This window comes from Dama dama, chromosome 24 (genome assembly GCF_033118175.1).
Source record: "Dama dama isolate Ldn47 chromosome 24, ASM3311817v1, whole genome shotgun sequence".
Taxonomy (NCBI): domain Eukaryota; kingdom Metazoa; phylum Chordata; class Mammalia; order Artiodactyla; family Cervidae; genus Dama; species Dama dama.
In genome coordinates this window covers 49,155,013-49,173,313 of record NC_083704.1, presented here as the reverse complement: position 1 = coordinate 49,173,313, position 18,301 = coordinate 49,155,013, and the positions used below count along the sequence as shown (strand labels likewise).

Below are 18,301 nucleotides of genomic sequence, written 5' to 3'. Positions count from 1 at the left end.
ATAATGCTATAAGATTTATTTGCTTCCAGAAAAGTCATTTAACGTCAACATGGAGTAGTGCTAGATCTTTACGTTCCCTGGGTTGGGAAGATCACTTGGAGAAGGGAACAGCTATCCACTCCAGTATTCTGGCCTGGGGAGTTCCATGGGCCATCCATGGGGTCACAAAGAGTCAGACATGACTGAGCGACTTTACACTCCACTGGACCATAAACATTTTTTTAAAAAAGGAAAAGAAAAACTTTGAGTGTTAAAGAAGAGGGCCAATATAATATCTGGCTTTATCCAAGTAAAGACATTAAAAATAACCCTACCTCCACCATTACTAACATCTAGTATCATCACCATTTCATTAAGAAAGAACATTTCATCAAGAAAGAAATTTTTCAGAACAGAGTCACAGAGAAAAAGATAGTCCTTCCCTGGATTCCAGGGTTAACAAAACAGGCAACCTTTCACCCATATCCTATTACCTTGTTCTTATTTCCCAGCAGCCCAAGAAGACCATGGTCATGGACCATGGTGCATACGTCTAGGGACCAGTACTGGGGAATAACTGCTACACCTCTGGACTATAGTATATTTTCTCCTCAAAGCATCACTGGCACAAATCTGCAGAGCTATGCAAAACTACTTCTCAAACTTGATTTTGAGAAGCATTAGAATTGGTGCTCAGGCATTATTCAAAATGGTCTCAACGTCAGTTAGGACATTTTTCCCCATAAAATATTTCTGTACGGAATGAGTCCAAGTATTACTGAACCCAATTTCAGTATATTATCAGATACATCACATAAGGAATTCAGCCTTTAAAAAAGAAAAAGTCAAAAAAAAGAAAAAGTCGACTTAGCCCTCAACATTATTTCCAAGATTGTTGGAGTTCACTGGATCAATAAAATCTTACAGATGAGAAAACAGAAAGTAAGTACCCTGTCAGAACTGTTCCACAGTAAGTCATAGAAGAAATACATTTCATAGGTAGGTCAACAACTCTAATAACATGTGGTATCAAAAGTATCTTAATGAAAAACACTGAGAATGAAACTCATAATTTCATACCATAGCCAGTAAACTTTCAGAATAAAAATTATAAGATAATTTGAGGAGAGAGGTTAAGCGTGTATAAAACAAACAAAAATAATTGTGAAGCAACTAAGCAACACAACAAAAATAAAAACCATTAGGGCAAAAACATGTGCCGTTAAAATTTCTGCCAAGCATGAAAACATTTTTAAGGGCAAACATGCAATAACAAAGCTAAACTTGTAGCAATAGTTTTGCAAAAATGAAAACAGAGTTCTCTTTGTTGTGACTATACAAGTCGTATTATAAACCAGTTCAAAAACCAGCCCCAAATCTCTATCACTCCTTAAAAAAATAAAATTTCCAATTACCCAAGAAATGTAATTTTCCTATTTTAAACATATCTCAATCAACTCAGACTTCACAGTTTCTGAGGATCACCTTAATTCTTAAGGTGTCAGGTAAGTGAAGATTATGAGCCACATGAAGACTTTATGTGAAAGTCACTCAGTCGGGTCCAACTCTTTGGGACCCCTTGGAATTCTCAAGGCCAGAATACTGGAGTGGGAAACTTTTCCCTTTGCAGGGGATCTTTCCAACCCAGGGATCAAATCCAGGTCTCCTGAATTGCAGGCAGATTCATTACCAGCTGAGCCACTAGGAAAAGTTTATGGATTGCCTAAAAGTCCCATCTCAGCCACTTTATTCATCTCTCACATTTGGGATCCTTAAAAAGCACACTCTGATTGTAGCAGAAAGGATCAGTTGCCCAATAAAGATTTGTGTTCCTCTTCATTAGCGTGGAGCTATTGTTAGGAAATACCATCACCACCACCCTTGTTTCAGGTGAGACCATGTGACTTATTTCTGGCCAGTGGAATATGGGTAAAAATAAGGAACTCAAGGCCTCAAAAATCTCTTACCCTGTCCTCATTTCTCCCACTTTTTCTGCCTGCTGCTAAAGGAACACAAGAGCCAAGAAGATGGCAGAACCCCAAGATGAAAGGAACCTGGGTTCCTGAAATGCCAAGTGAAAAGCCTATTGAACACCCACACTGGATGGTGGTGCACATGAAAAATGAATTTGTATTAAGTTGGTCTCAGAGTTTTCAGCCTTTGTATGTAGAGATCCCAGCTCTCTATGCTTTAACTACGGCAAAGTGATTTCAACATGTGAGTGCTGGCCAAATTTTTCTAAGCTTAGAGTAAGATGAGTTGGTTGCTGGTGCTTCAACTATCCTTAATCATCTGAAAGATGCACCCATTAGGCAATGATTTTAAATAAAACTAAAGAAGTTCCCCAGGAGCATCTGGGTGCAGGGATGAGGGAAAATAAGATTTTACTTACTCTGTAAGTTTTTAAACGACAATATTGAAACATCAAGTTCAGCAGTTCCTATGCTTTTCTGGGTCACTGATTTCTGTAAGAATCAGTCGGAAGCTATGGATTATCCCCAGAAATGGACACAGAAGCATAAACCAACAAAATGCCATATCATTTCAGCTGGTTCACAGGGCCTGGTCCAGCACCCAAGAAGTTCACCTTTGAGCCATACTACAGGCTAAAGACCACTTAATGAGACAAAAGAGCACTTCATGGAGATGGGCAGTCAGGACCCTGTCCAGTCCTAACCTTAGACTTTGGTCATGTTCCCCTTTCTGATGAGTAAAAGAAGCTTTATGAGTGAGTTTCTATTGGCCTTCCAGATTTGAGAACATCCAGATTTTCAATAGCAGCTGATTCTGAAAAGCTGATCTCTGGTGGATAGTTCTAATCACAGCCATTCTCATTTCAAAAACAATAAAAAGAAGAAAATTGGCTATTTCACTGTGACACTGATGCTGAGGTTATTTTTCTATAATCTAATGACTAGGATGGCCTTAGCTGGTATAAAACTGCCAGCTCCTCCAGGTGATCAACATGGAAATATAACAAGAGCCCAGAATTTTCAGCATGAAACCTTAAGTGGTTCATCAGGATGACATTTCTTGGCAGTTAATGAGAGTCTAAAGTCTAGTGAGTTAATCTGGATGGACACTAGCATCCAAGATGAGCCTGACAGGATAACATTTGCACATACCATATACTTTCTTTGGCAGACCAAAAAAAAAAAAAATTCAAAACTTAACTTTCTATCCAAAAGTAATTTACTATTTATATCTGGCCTTTCCACCTTACCATTCTGGTAATCTACTGTCATGTAAAAAATCACCCCAAATTTAGTGGTGTCCAATCACCACCATTTTATTATGCTCATGAATTCTGGGTCAGAAAGTCATAACAGGCAGAGCAAGGAAGGCTGGTTTTTAAAGCATGGTATTAGAGTGCTGGAACAGCTGCGGCTGGTGGATCCACTTCCAAGACGGCTTCTTCACCTGTATGCTTTCTTGGCTAGAAAATGACTTGAAGGCCAGGTTTACCTGAAATTCTAAATCTGAGCAACTATATATGTCCTTTCCGTGTGACTTGGACTTCCTCACAGCATGGCAGCCTCAGGGTCCTCCAACCTCTTATACTGAAGTGCAAAGATTCCAAGAAATAAGCCAAAGACTGCATGGCCTTTTATTATGTACCCCCAGAAGTCCCATGAAAGCATTTACAAGCATGTTCTCAAATTTCAAGTAAGAGTGCAGAAGATTCTGAAGCTGTATCTTTTAATTGCTACTTTTAAGGAATAAAACCAGTTGGAGAAACCAACAGGAAAGAAACTCAATAATCTCAACATCAACTCAGATCAGTCTTAAGATACAGTTGATTCATGTATACAAAAAACAATTTGATATAAGGGATATAGATAATATAGCAGTAAACCAAGCAGAAAAACATCCCAGCCCCTCTGTCTTTTTTCACTTCAAATTCCAACAGAAGAGAAGCAAAACAGTTTAAAAAGGTGACCAAAACAGTTTGTCATAAGTGTTTTAAAAATAGGTCATGAAGGTGGAACAGGACCTTTGAGAGGTGAGGGACTCATAGCCATTTTAAATTGGGTGATTAGGGAAAGTTTCAGGAAAAAGTGATATGTGAACAAAAATCTAAAGGAAATGAGGGAACCAGTTATGCATATATTCCAGGCAAAGGTAATAAAGAGCAAATGCTTGCATACCTGCCTACTACTACATAAGGGATGGGGAAAGTGGTAATAGGTCAGAGTTCAGGGGTCGGGGATGATGGGAAGATAGGTATATATTTAGAGTCCACTATATGGATACTAGTTTCACTCTGAGGAAAATGGGGAGCCACTGGAAGGTTCTGAGAAAAGATAAACCATGATATGGATATGATGCACATTCTTAAAGGATTCCTCCAGCTGCTGACCTGAAGCATGGTTTTGGATTGAGGAGGGTGGTAAGAGAAAAATCATAGGGCCTAGTAGAAGAAACTGGGGAAAAAACCAGCAACAGACAAAAGAATCTTGGACTACAATGACAGAGAGAAGGCTATGGCAAGGAATTGAGTTTGGATATGCTTTGAAAGTGAGGCTCACTTGTTTCATGAAGACTGCCTTGGACTAGAGAAAGAGAAAAGTAAAGTATGGCTTCAAGGCATTTAGCCTGAACAATAAGAACGGAGGTGGAATACCAAGACAGGGAAGACTAGGGAGAAGTGGGAGTTACAGGAATCATTGGGTTTTGCATGTTTTAAGTCTGTGATGCTATTAGACATTCAAGTGGAGATGCTAAGTAGGTGGCTGAATAGATAAGCTGGATTTGAAGGGACAAGTAAAAGCTACAATTACAAATTTGATATCAGTGATTACATAGCACTTAATGCAACGAGCCTAGATAAAATCAACTAGGGACTAAGCATAGAGAGTAGAGGAGAAATCATAGGCCTGAGCCCGGGGCACTCCAACATGAAGGGGTCTGAGAAGTGAGGAGGAGCCAGCAAAGAAGACTGAGGAAAAAAACAAGAGAGGTAGGAAGAGAACAAGGAGAGGAGTATCCTGGAAATCAAGAAGATAAACACAGGATGTAGGAATGACCACCTGATCAACTGCTGCTGAGCAGTTAATAGAATGAGGTCAGAGGAATGGTCATAGGACTCAGCAACACACAGGACATTAATAACCTTGACTAGAGTAGCTTTGATGGATACTGTGAGTAAAAGTTGACTGAAATGTGCTGTGGGAGAATGGAAGGAAAAAAAAAGACTAAGATTTGCTCAGGCTACTATATTGCACAATGATTTACTGATCATTTATTTCATCAAAACTCTGTTTTAGATTTGCACATCCATGTTCACAGAAGCATTATGAGAAGAGCCAAAAGGTGGAAGCAACTGAAATGTCTTTCAACAGATGGATGAATAATCAAATGTGGTGTGTGTATATATATATATACATTGTATTACTCAGCTTTAAAAGGATGTAAGACGATTCATCCACCTATTACAACTTGGATGAAATTTGATGATATTATGCTTAGTGAAATAAAGCAGTCCCAAAAAACAAATACTGTATGATCTCATTTATATGAGCCATCAACAACAGTCAAACTCATAGAAACAAAAACTAGACTGATCATTGCCAGGGACTGAGGACAGGGGAAATGCAGAGTTGTTTAACGGGTATAGAGTTTTGATTTTGCAAAATGGAAAAGTTCTGGAGATTGGTTGCACAACAATGTGGATATACTTAATACTACTGAACTGTACACTTAAGAATGGTTTAAGTGGCAAATGTTATGCTGCGGGTACTTCTATTTATAAAAAATTTTAAGCCAGAAATACAACAGAAACTAAGTCCCTCAACCTTCACCATTTCTTCTAGAGAGAAACCATCATCTAAACTTGGTGTCTATCCTTCTCATCCATGTTCTATGCATTTACTACATATGAATGTCCTCATAAATAGTGAAATCTAACAATAGAATATATTGTTTTCTCATTTACATAAATGACAGCTGTCTGCACTGTACAAAGCTTTGCATTTTAGTTTTTAATCTCAATAATATTTATGACTTCAGAATTGGTATGTGTAAATATGTTTTCTATGTTTTTCTACTATAAACAATTTTGCAGTAAACTTTCTAGTACATGAAAAAGACTTCTTTTTTTGCTATCTTTATACTCTTAAATGAACAATAATTATGTTCTGAAACATTCTGTTTCTTCTGCTTAATAATCCTCTACCCTTTTCATCTCTTTATCAGTAGGAATCCGCAGACTACAGCCCACCAGCCCACCATCTATCTTGGTAAATAAAGTTTTATTGAAATACTATTATATCCATTCACTTACATACTGTCTATGGTTACTTTCATATGGTTTCATTTCACAGCAGAGTTGAGCAGTTATAACAGAGCCAAAATGGCCTCACAAAGCAAGAAATATTTAAAATCTTATCTCGCCTTTTATAGAAAGTTTGTCAACCCCTAGTCTAGAATATCTTCAAAAAGAGGGAGAGGGCATATGTATACACTGTTGTATGACAGAAACCAACAAAACATTGTAAAGCAATTATCCTCCAATTTAAAATAAATTAAATAAATTAAAAATAATCAACCTAGCAATCTCGGAAAAAAAGAAAGACCAAATCTTTGTATGGGAGTTTAAAATATGTTCACAAATTTTTTATATTCCCTTTATAAGATGAAGCTTAAATATCTTAACCTGTAGTGCCTGAAGACTGGACTTAATAACTCAGTTCTAACAAAAAGAATACAGTAGAATTAACTGTATTCTGAGGCATCATCATAAAAGACATCATGGCATTCTTCTTGCTTACATTCTTGGGTCACTCACTCTGGGAGAAGCCAGCTACCACGCCATAAGGACATTTAAGCTGAAACCTATGGAGAGGCCCATACGACATGAAACTCAGGCCTCCTGCCAACAATCAGATGAACAAATCATCATAGAAGTGGGCTGTCCAAACTTAGTGAAGCCTTCAGATGCCTGCAACCTTACAGAGCAGCTTGGCTGCAACTTCATGAGGTACTCTGGAGACAGAAATAATGAGTTAAGTGACTCCAATAATTCTTATTGCAAAATTAAGCCTTAAATCAAAGAAAGTAGGGAAAAGGGCCATTTGTGACCTAAATCAAATCCCTATGGTTAGATAGTGAGGTGATGACTAGATTCAAAGGCTTAGATCTGGTAGAAAGAGTGAATGAAGAACTATGAGTGGAGGTTCGTAACATTGAACAGGAGGTGATGATCAAAACCATCCCTCAAAAAAAGAAATTCAAGAAGGCAAAGTGGTTGTCTGAGGAGGCCTCACAAATAGCTGAGAGGAGAGAAGCTAAAAGCAAGGAGAAAGGAAAAGATATACACAACTGACTGCAGAGTTCCAGAGCACAGCAAGGAGAGATAAGGAAGCCTTCCTACGTGAACAATGCAAAGAAACAGAGGAAAATGATAGAATGGGAAAGACTAGATATCTCAAGAAAATTGAAGATATCAAGGGGACATTTCATGTAAAGATGGGCACAACAAAAGACATAAAGGGCAAAGATTTAACCAAAGCAGAAAAGATTTAAAAGAGGTGGCAAGAATGCCCAGAAGAACTATACAAAAAAGGTCGTAATGACCCGGATAACCATGATGCTGTGGTCACTCACCTAGAGTCAGATATCCTGGAATGTGAAGTCAAGTGGGCCTTAGGAGGCATTATCATGAACAAAGCTAGTGGAGGTGATGGAATCCCTGCTGAGCTATTGCAAATCCTAAAAGATGATGCTGTGAAAGTGTTCCACTCAATATGCCAGCAAATTTGGAAAACTCAGCAGTGGCCACAGGACTGGAAAAGGTCAGTTTTCATTCCAATCCCAAAGAAAGGCAATCCCAAAGAATGTTATGCTCATTTCACATGTTAACAAGGTAATGCTCAAAATCCTTCAAGTTAGGCTTCAACAATACATGAACCAAGAACTTTCAAATGTACAAGCCAGATTTTAAAAAGGCAGAGGAACCAGAGATCAAATTGCCAACATCCACTGGATCATTGAAAAAGCAAGGGAATTCCACACAAACATCTACTTCTGCTTCATTGACTATGCTAAAGTCTTTGACTATGTGGGTCACAACAAATTGTGGAAAATTCTTAAAGAAATGGGAGTACCAGGTCACCTTATCTGTCTCGTAATAAACCTGTATGCAGGTCAAGAAGCAAAAGTTAGAACCAGACCTGGAACAACAGACAAGTTCAAAACTGGGAAAGGAGTAGATAAGGGTGTATATTGTCACCCTGCTTATTTAACTTATATGCAGAGTACATCATGTGAACAGCTGGGCTGGATGAATCACAAGCTGGAATCAAGATTGCCAGGAGAAATATCAACCTCAGATATGCAGATAGTTCCACTCTAATGGCAGAAAGTATAGAGGAACTAAAAAGCCTCTTGATGAGGGTGAAAAAGGAGTGTGAAAAAGCTGGCTTAAAATTCAACATTCAAAAGCCTAAGATCATCCCATCCAGTCCTGGTCCCATCACATCCAGTCCCATGGCAAATAGATGGGGGAAAAGTGAAACAGTGACAGACTTTATTTGCTTGGCCTCCAAAATAACCACAGATGGTGACTGCAGTCACAAAGTTAAAAGACACTTGCTCCTTGAAAGGAAAGCTGTGATGAACCTAGACAACATAATAAAAAGCAGAGACATCACTTTGTTGACAAAGGTCCATATAGTCAAAACTATGGTTTTTCCAGTAGTATTGTATGGATGTGAGAGTTGGACCATAAAGAAGGTTGAGGGCCAAAGAATTGATGCTTTTGAGCTGTGAAGCTGGAGAAGACTCTTAAGAGTCGCTTGGACAGCAAGGTGATAAAACCAGTCAATCCTAAAGGAAATCAGTGTTAGTCACTTAGTTTTATCTGACTCTTTGCGACACCATGGACTACAGCCCACCAGGCTCCTCTGTCCATGGAATTCTCCTTCTAACAATACTGGAGTGGGTAGTCATCCCCTTTTCCAGAGGATCTTCCTGACCCAGGGATTGAACTCGAGTCTCCCGCATTGCAGGCAGATTCTTTACCATTTGAGCCACACCCAGAGAAGGGAATGGCTACCCATTCCAGTGTGAATATATTATGTTACATGGCAAAAGGTGCTTTCCAGATATAATTAAGGTTACAGATATTAAAATAGAAAGAATATCCCAGATAATCTGGGTGAACACAACCTAATCACATGAGCATATGCAAAGCTCAGAACTTACTCTAACTGGAGGCAGAATTCAACAATACATTAGAAGGATCATGCACTAAGATAAAGTGTGACCTATTCCAGGGAAGCAAGGATGGATTAATATCCAAAAATTAATCAATGTGATATACACATTAACAAACTGAAGACTAAAAATTGTGTGATCATCTCAACAAATGCAGAAAAAATGTATGGCAAAATTCAACATCTATTTATAATAACAATTCTCAAGAAAGTTGGTATTATGGAAACATATTCCAACATAATAAAATCTGTATATGACAAACCCACAGCAAACATCATATTCAGAGGAAAGATGAAAGCATTCCCTTTAGGTGAGGAACAAGACAAAGATGCCCATTCTCACCACTTTTACTCAATGTAGTATCAGAAGTCTTACTTAGGCAAGAAACATAATACTGAAAATCCTAGCCACAGAAAACAGACAAGGAAAAGAAATAAAGGGAATTCAAATTACAAAGAAACACATGATACTATACACAGAAAGTCTTAAATCCAAAACACTGTAAGAATAAATGAATTCAATAAAATTGAAGATTACAAAATACACTGACATCTGTTGCATTTCTATACATTAACTATCAGAACGAGAATTAATGAAATAATCTCATTTACAATTGCATCAAAAAGAATGAAATCATTAAGAAATAATCTAAAAAAAAAAAAGAGGGAGATGACTTATAAAACTATAAAACTCCTTAGAAAACTGTAAGACTATGATGAAAGAAACTGATGATGACACAAGCAGATGGAAAGAGACACCATGCTCATGGACTGGTCAAATTAATACTGTTAAAATGATCATACTACCAAACACAATCTGCAGATTCAATGCAATCCCTATAAAAATACTAATGGCATTTTTTCACATAACTGCAATGAATGTTCTTAAGATTTATATGAAAACATAAAAGTCTCTGAAATACCAAAGCAATCAACAGAAAGAAGAACAAAGTATCATGTTCCCTGATTGCAAACTATATTGCAAAGCTATGGTAATCAAAATAGCATTATACTGGCACAAGAACAGTAATGTAAATCAATGGAATGCAACAGAGAATACAGAAATAAATCCATGCTTATATAACCAATTAATTTATGACAAAGGAAACAAGAATACACAATGGCGAAAAGGCAGCCTTGTAAATAATGTGGGAAAAACTGGACAACTACATGCAAAAGAATCAAATTGGACTACTTTCTCACATTATAAACAAAAACAAACTCAAATGGATTGAAGACTTAAATATAAGACCTGAAACCATAAAACTGCAAGAAGAAAACACAGGCAGTACACTCTTTGATATTCATCTTATCTATAAATATATATATATATATATATATATATATATATATAGTTTTGCTTTATCTTCTCAAACAAGGAAAACAAGGGCAAAAATAATCAAATGTGACTATGTTAAACTAAAAAGGTTTTGCACAGCAAGGACACCATCAAGAAAACAAAAAGGCCACCTACTGAATGGGAGAAGATATTTGCACATGATATATCTGTTAAGATATTAATACCCAAAACATACAAAGAACTTATACAATTCAACATCCAAAAAACAACTCAATTTAAAAATGGGCAGAAAACTCAAATAGACACTTTTTCAAAGAAGACATGCAGATGGCCAACAGACACATGAAAAGATACTCACTAATCACCATAGAAATGCAAATTAAAACCACAAAGAGCTATCATCTCACTCCTGTCAGGATGGCTATCAACAAAAAGAAAACAAGTAACAAATGTTAGTGAAAATGTGAAGAGGAGAAAATTCTTGTGCACTGCTTGTAGAACTGGAAACTGGGGCAATCACTAGGGAAATGGTATAGAGATCCATCCGAAAATTAAAAATAGAACCGCCATATGACCCAGCAATTTCACTTGTGGATATTTACTCCCCCCCAGCAAAAAAAAGCAAAAACACTAATTCAAAGAGATATATGCACCCTAATATTCATTGCAACATTATTTACAATAGCCAAGATATGAAAGTAACCAGTGTCCAGCAATAGATGAATGGATAAAGAAAATGTGGGATATATATACAATGGAATATTAGCGGAAAAAAAAAAAAAAAGTGAAATCTTGCCATTTTTGACAACACAGATGGACCTGAAAGGTATTGTGCTTAACTGAAATAAGTGAGACAGAGATGAACTCATTTGATCTCACTTATATGTGGAATCTAAAAAACAAAACCAAGACACTCACAGATACAGAGAATAAAAGGTGATTGCCAAAGGGGAGGCGGGGAGGGGTGGAAGCAAAATAGGTAAAGGGAATTAAAGCTGTGATAGCTTGTGATAAACCATAACGGAAAAGATTACCTAAAACAGAATGCATTTATTGTATAACTGACTGACTTTGCTGGACAGCACAAACTGTAAATCAATTATACTTGAATTAAAAATAAGTTATTGCAATACATTCTGTTAAAGTCTAAACATCCATTTATAAAATAAGCTACAGGGATATAGTATACAGCAAAAAGAATATGATCAGTAATATAGCAGTAACTTGGCATGGGGACAGATGGTTACTAGAGTTTCTGCAGTGATCATTTCATAGTGTATACAAATGTCAAATTACTGTGTAGTACACCTGAAGCTGAACATCATACTGTACTATTTAAAAAAAAAGAAAGAAAGTAAACCAAGCCTGAGCCTTCAGGGAACTCTTGGGAGTCAACTGTGCCCCAGAATCTGCCTCGATTGATGCCAGGAGGCTGGGCTTCTGTAACTGCTTGAGTTAATCACTGTGTGGTGGCTGCCTGGACACTTCTGGAAGGGAGGAAGTTCAGCAAGTCTAGTTACATGAAGACACACCTGTAGCAAAGATCACAGGTGTGAGTTTTGGCAGCACCACCCACAGCTACTGGAAGATGGGCACATTGGCCTAGTAAATGGGATGCCAGGGAGTCTAGGTCAAGCAAAATTACCATGTGCTACAGTTCATGATTCAAAGGTTGTACATAGAACTCCAGCTTTGCTGTAAACCAACATGGAGAGAGTAAGATGTGATTCCATTTCTTTTAGTCTAGATAACTGGTAACTGGCTTTAAAACTCTTTTAGCAGTATAAGCTTGTTTTGTTCCCAAACAAAATTTTACATTACACAGACACACAGAGATGATAAAATTAACTGAGCATCTACTATGTTTCAGTGTGACAGATCTTAGAGATAGGGAAGAAGTAAAACAGATTGGTCCCTGTCATCATGAGGCTTAATATCTGGTATGATAGGCAGAAGAAATATGAAAAGAAACAAATTAAAAACTGCAAGTGTATACAGAAGGTAAGAACTACACAAACAATAGCAATAAATTGATACTGAGATGGATAAAATGGGGGAGGAGACTATGATCCAGATATTTGCTGAAAATGCGGTCAGATTTCTGATTCTTTAGCTTTGAATTGTAGTATCAGTTAAGGTAACTTTATTTTTCCCTGTTATCATCCCCCTTAATTTTAATCTAGTGATTAGGGAAGGCCTCCCAGAATGGGGAAAATTCAAGCCAAGACCTGGAGTATGAGCAGGAGCCAGCCATGCAAACACCTGTTGGGAGAGAGGCTAAGATAGAGAATAAAGAAGTTAAAAAAAAGTGGAGTCTATTCTGATTGATGGGGTGGGAGGAGAAGAAAGGCCTGGAGCCCCTCCACTCCATTGTGGGGATCCCTGAAGTACCTTCTAGGAATTCCAGGGCTCCTCAAAACACCATTTAAGAGCCATAATTCTGGGTATCATACTTCTGGTCACAGATTCTCAAACTGGATTGAGGAAAGTCACTGGCTTTCTGTCCAGTTACCCTCAGGGACCACCCAACCATCATTCCACATTCCTGGATCTTTATACACTTTTCTTCATGTCCTTTTCTTTCTCAAGTACTTGGAGAAGGCGTGGGAGAGGGAGGGCCTGGCTGCTTCACAGCTCCAACCAGAGGGCCCATTTTAGAGATGCCAGCAGGGGATGGCATATGAATCAACAGCGTGTTCCCAGCACACCCCCACGGTCCAGATGGCTGCACATCACAGGAGTAGAGTGCGGCTCCTACGCAGAAGACTTCCCTGGCTGGAGACACATGCCACACTATAGACCACGAGGGAACACGCTGTGGTTGTGGTGGTAACATTTTCACAAAAAAGGACACAGTCTTTCTTTTGCTGCAGGTTTTCATCTCAAATACCCATCCGTAGTAAAACCTTACAGTGTAAGATACTGAGGGCTCATGAAACTGGAAAGCACTACAGGAGCCAGTTGGTACAGCTTCTCACACACTGCAAGTCTCTTCATATCCCTGATGCAGGTCACTGAGCTGATGTTTGAAAGATTTTAGATCTTTCTTTTAGGTCACAACTCCATGAAGCAACACAGACAGTTGACAGTTTTTCTCTTTACATACATCAACTCAAAATCTGCTCCCTCTTACTCTCATCCATTTGATCTGGTTCTTCATTACATAAAATTTAATAACATCCATGCTGGCCATTCACTGAGGTCTTGCCATGTCCCAAGCGTTGGACGAAATACTTGACATAAAATATCTGATCTAATCCTCAACCCAAACTTAGGAGACAAAAACTAATCTTATCCCCACTTGTCAGGAGGAAACTCAAGCCTCAGAGAATAATGAGCAACCCAAGACCAGACCACTGAGTAACAAATCTGAGATTTTTTTTTTTTACTCACAGCTATCCTTCAAAAGTTCAGCCAACTCTTGACATGCAGCCTCCAAAGAACAAATCTAGCTCCTTTTCTTAAGAAGGCACCCCGAATATGAGAAAGCAAGCCATATCTCCCTCTTACAGAATTTTCTTCTCTACCTGAAATATGTCCAGGCCCTTCAGCCATTCATGGTAGAACACAAGAACCAAAATAAGAACCATCTTGATGACCGTTCTCTAGAAAAGCTCCATGTTCTATCTCATTCCTAAAACATGGTGCCAAGAACTGGCCATTCCACATGCAACCTGACAATGGTAGAGTCCATCCATCCTTACACATCTTCCAAAAGGGCCAAAAATTAGTCAGTCATTTCAGTCACTCTGAGCCACTTTATCAAGCAAAGATGTTCCTGAATCAGAAATGGGGTGACTATAACTGTGTGGGACAGGGTAGAAGTCTCTCGTGAATAAGCACAGAGCCAATCTCCCCAGAGAAGTGCCCTATCCACAAGTGATCTTTGGCTTCCCCTGTGGGACTTGCAAACATTTGGCTTTCAGACATCACAGATGGAGCCTTTCAAACCACCATCTATGCACTTCATCAGCATTTTAGGGTTTCAGATGCTGAACAAAACCTGTCGGTACTGTTTACAAGTCAACTCTAAATCTGCTCAGAATCCTCACCATCTAATCTTTCTCTGCAGCAGATTCTGTGCAATTTGGAATGTTTCATTGCATCTGCCTTTGTTATTATATTACACTAGTAGGAAACCGAAGCAAAAGGACTGGTGTTAGTAACAACAAGCACAAACCAAAAACCTGACACAGGGGGCACTAGTGCACGCCTCAAAACAGCTCATCTCCAGTGTGAAGCTGACACCTTGGCCAGGAAACTCTCTTTCAAGTATGAGGCCAGGTAACAATCAGAGATCCCTGATCATTGTATCTAAAAAAAAAAAAAAAAATTGAGATTTTAGAAATTTTTTTTGCATCTCTAAGAACAGTAGTCTCTTCCTCCTATAAGTGTAATAACTGATTTTTTGACATCTGATTTGCAAACCATTTCTGGCATTACCACCAACCAGCTGTAAAACCTCAGGTAGGGAGCTAGACTACTCTGTGTATCATGGCCTCATCTGTAAATGGGGATAAGAGCTGCACTCATCCCATTTGGAATAAGGATAAAATAAGTTAACAGGTATAAGCCCAGTATGCAATGGCCCCTAGAAGAGTACCTGGAACATAGTTCAACATGTTGGCTATTTAACATGTATTTAATAGTGTGACCAACTTCTCATGACCATCTGGAGTTCAGAGAGCATTAAGATAAGCCAATGCAGGAAGAACAGGGAGCTGGAAAAGGAGCACGGACCCTGGGAGGGGCAACATGGCCTCAGACCTAAGGCAGAAGTCATTTCCTAGAAAGAAGCTACATATCATCCTCTAATCTCCTGCCCAACCATAACCACTTCAATATCTGCTGTGAATACAGTCGCGTTCATCTATCCATGCTCCCACCAACACAGTCCCCAGGTTGTCCCTTCTATTATATACCTTTCACCCATTACAACCTCTCAAAGGTGCAGTTCAAATCTAATGTACTGCAAGAAGCTACACACACACACCAATTCTTCCTTCTCATCATGTACTTTGTTTTTGTTTCCATTAGAATGTGGACATGAATAGCAAACATTTTAGTTTTCATGTACAAGGTACTGTGCTAAACTGCACATGTTTTGTTTCCTTCAATTATCACAATTCCTTCTATTTCACAGGCAAGGAAACTGAGGAGCTGAGTGGCCTATCATAGTAACTGAGATTCAATTCCTTGCCTGTGCTCTTAACCATGATTCAGTTCAGTTCAGTCATTCAGCGTGTCTGACTCTTTGTGACCCCATGGACTGCAGCATGCCATGATTACCAATATTCTTTCTGCACATGTATGTGTATATCCTCCATGGGGCCCTAGAAAAGTGGAGAAGACAGGAGCTCCCAAAGCCTAACATAACTCCACAGTACCTGCCTACTGTTGATACTCATCACTGTTTACTAAGTCTAGGTGACTGGCTTAAATTCCCTCCATGTTTAAAATGAGGTTACTGTTTGAAACAGGACCTGGCATATGGTAAGCATGAAATGATAAATTAAAAAAATACATAAACTCCAAGAAAGATGTTGCACTAATCTCATATTCTATCCACTTATTTCTTGCTTCTATCTATTTATTCAATGCTTTAGGAGATTTAAGACAAGGTTTAACTCTTATACTAAACCTCTAAGGGGCATATTGTTGTTCCCATTCAACACTGAGAAAGTGAAGGATCACAAAATCATGACTTTACTCAAGTCATGGGGTGGGTGAGCAGCTGAGACAATTTGAACCCAGACTTCCCTGAATGCAGAGATTATGCTTTTCTGATACACAGGTCTCAGACTTGAGGCCATGGAGAAATGTGAATCAATTCAAGACGGACTTGTTACTGAATCAAGTGAATTCCCTTCAATGAAAGGGCCCAGGGAGTCTTAACCTGGGATGGAGCTGAGCCTGAAGGTGACCCACTGGCCTCAGCGACAGCCAAGTAGAGAGTTGGAGAGCTTTGGAGACTGGGATACAGGAAGATGATAAATCTAGACTCCAATAAATATGACTGTTTGACTCTATGTATCAGACAGTTTCCCTAAGATCTCCCCACGAAGCAGTACAGCCAAGGCCAGTATCCATCTCCCAAAAGAAGGGCCCCAAAAGCAGAGGCATCTTTTGAACTGCCTCTGCTTATAAAACTACCCCAATTTTGATAAAATCTCTGTATATATTTGTTCTATTAATTTACAAAACTGGTATATGATGAACTAGCAGCATTTATTAATGATGTTAGGAGAGAAAATTCACTAATGTACAGAAATATTCACAATAAATTAAGAGTTGTTTTCAGAACAGTGCATAATTTAGTATTAATAAAAATTATATTTTTGAAAAAATGACATAAAGAATATATACCAAAATGCTACCAGAGACTAGTTACATGTAAGATCATGAGCAATTTTCATGTTACTTTCTTGTGAATCTACACTTTTTAAATTGACTAAAGAAAATGCGCATTCATCTTTTAAGAATTTATAAACACTTGTTTTTTCTTTAAACTGCAATGCATGAGCTTATTTCAATTGTAGTAAGAACCCAATGTGGCACTGTTATTAACATGACCCCCATTTTGTAGCTCAGGAAACAGAGGCTCAGAAAGGTTCAGTCACTTGCCCAAAGACTCACAGCACTGTGATGGTGCAGTAAGAATTCAGAGTCCAAATTCTGGGACTCAGAGGGACAGTATGAGCAAAGTCACAGCAATAAAAGTGCCAGGCCAAGGTCAAGGACAACTCCACACCTATGGTCTTATTTGATCTTCATTATCATCTTGTGAATTAAGATGATAAACTGAGACCTGGGAAGCTTAATTCGTTTGGGAAGATTATCTAACAAGGTAGCCATCAAGTCTGGTCAAATTCTTCACTGCCTAGTACCTCCATGTCCCATCAGGTCCGTGAGGTCCCCGAAGGCAAGTGAAGCATCTATCCCGGTCACTGTTGTATCCGAGCACATGGCAAGGACCCAGCAAACAGCTGCTGCTGTTCTTCAGTCACTAAGTCATGTCCAGCTCTTTGGGATCCCATGGACCATAGCTCATCAGGCTCCTCTGTCCTCCACCATCTCCTGGAGTGTGCTCAGATTCATGTCCATTGAATCAGTGATGCTTTCTAATCATCTCATCCTCTGCCGCTCCCTTCTCCTTTTGCGTTCCATCTTTCCCAGCATTAGCATCTTTTCAAACAAGTCGGCTCTTGGCATCAGGTGGCCAAAGTATTGCTGAGCCACCACGGAAGTCCCCAGTGAACCCCAGGTATTCAATAAAGATTTGTTTAAAGAGTGAAAGAATGAACTTCAGAAAAGAGAATGTAGTAGGTTACATGTTGCTCATCCTCCAACCCCCTGCCCAAAAGCATGTCATCCAAGTAACCTGCAAATGTTACCTTATGTAGAAAAAAGATACTTGCAGATGTAATTAAGTTAAGGATTTTGAGATGAGATCATTCTGGATTACCCAGCTGGACCCTAAATCTGATGAAAAGTGTCTTAACAAGAGAAAGACAGAGGGAGATTTGAGACAGAGGAGAGAGGAAGACACAGACACACAGAAGAGATGATACAGAGATGCAAGCAGAGACTGGAGGAAGTTCGGCCACAAGCCAGGGAATGCCTGGAACCACGAGAAGCTGGAAGAAGCGAGAAATAAATTCTCCCCTAAGGTCTCCAGAGGGAGTATGGCCCTGCTGACCCCTTGATTTCAGACTTTTACCCTCCAGAACTGTGAAAAAGTAAATTTATGTTGTTTTAAGTCACCAGGTAATTTGTTACAGCAGCCCAAGGAAACAAATACACAGAC

At 38.8% G+C, this 18,301-nt stretch overlaps 1 protein-coding gene across 1 annotated transcript in view; it reads right to left on the bottom strand.

Annotated features, from left to right (window-relative positions):
- Positions 1 to 18,301, bottom strand: part of ERC2 (ELKS/RAB6-interacting/CAST family member 2) — a 988,080-nt gene that overhangs the window by 702,745 nt on the left and 267,034 nt on the right. The window lies entirely within an intron of this gene.